This window comes from Cebus imitator, unplaced genomic scaffold (genome assembly GCF_001604975.1).
Source record: "Cebus imitator isolate Cc_AM_T3 unplaced genomic scaffold, Cebus_imitator-1.0 Scaffold43, whole genome shotgun sequence".
Lineage (NCBI taxonomy): Eukaryota > Metazoa > Chordata > Mammalia > Primates > Cebidae > Cebus > Cebus imitator.
Genome location: NW_016107358.1, coordinates 1,375,918 through 1,377,501, shown reverse-complemented (window position 1 = coordinate 1,377,501; position 1,584 = coordinate 1,375,918).

The following is a 1,584-nucleotide window of genomic DNA, read 5'->3' as shown; positions in this document are numbered from 1 at the left end:
TTTTTGTAGTAGTAGTAGTTTAGGAAAAAAGTTACTGTTCTAATGCTGAAGTGACTTTTGGGAATTCTTTGCCAGTGCTATGTTCAGGTGGTGAGGTGTAAGTTAATTGCTCTTAGCATGTGGTCTGATTTTTTGCTTTGTGGACACCTTTGAGAGTATAAGCGCATGTTTGTTTTAGAAAGTTTTTACCCTGTCTTGCAGCAGGGAAGAAAGAAGAGGGGTTTTACATAAGGAAATATGTCCTAGGAAATTAATTAGTCAATGCAAATTGCATTTGCCTTTGTACGTTACCAGGGTCTTACATCATTTTTCAAACTCTGCCATGAAATTGGGAGACATGACTGTGAAATTCCTAACTTACTGTCTTATGAAGCCAGTAGCTTATTTGTTGCCATATATATGCTCATTTACAAGTCCAGTTAGCAATTCGTTTGTTTCCTAGAACACAGAAGTTTACAAGTAATACACTAAATGTTCAAGGGGTGTAGAGAAATAATACAGAATTCAACAGCTATGGCTCCAACAGACACGATTCTGTGAGCAGTTAAAGTAGCGAAAAAGAATTCAGGGTAAGAGAAGGCAACAACAGTTAAGAATACTGAAGTAGTTTTAAAAATCAGGAAGAAATAAATGTTATATAATTTGCATTGGAATAAATAGATCTATTTAGTCCTACAAATCAGGAGCAGTGTAGAGACATCAAAATTTAAAGGGAAAAAACACACAAAACAGAATGTGAAAAAATGTATGCAGATTTGTGGATATTATCAATGAGAAGACATAGCATGTAACTTCTCCTATATCTCTACTGTCCAGCATGTATTGTTCCAAATATGATTCCCTAAAATATATACACTTTGCAGAAGCTCTAGGCCCTCACCTCAAACCTTGCCATTGGTTGTTGTATTTCAAGGTCAGCATAGTTTCCCTCACTTTACACAGTCATTATTCTTCAATAGTGGATCATATTCTTTACCAAGTATCCTATTTTTATTATCTAGAGGTAAGCAGAAAATGAAGGAATTTGCTTAAGCAGTTGGGAAGAACAAATGTTATGCATCTAGGCAAAGATTTTGAAGACATATTTGCAAGTAATATTTGTTTACCCAAAATATTTGGAAGGTAACAAAGACATTTAAATTTTCTAAAAATGGACTTGCTCTTATAGGAAAAGAATACCCTTGGGGACAAAATGTAACTCTAGCTGTATTTTCTCTTGTCACTCTTGATTCAACTTGATTATAAATATACCTGTCACTACCAGAACCAAAAAAAAAAAAAAATCCTAAACATAAAGCTTATTTTATTTGAAAAAAAGAAACTTCAACACAATGGGACACTGGCTCCTTTAGCATGAAATGACTTGAGATTTTGTGGTGATTACACACACACACACACACACTCATCAGTAAAACAATTGATGGTTTCATAAATAACACAATGGATGAAATTTATAAAAATAAATTACAATGATTTATGACAAAGTATATTTAAGTTGGTTATTAAAAAATAGAGATGAATCACTAACAAAATTTCTCTATATTTAGTGGCTGGTTATTTACCATCTAGACTCAACATTTGTCA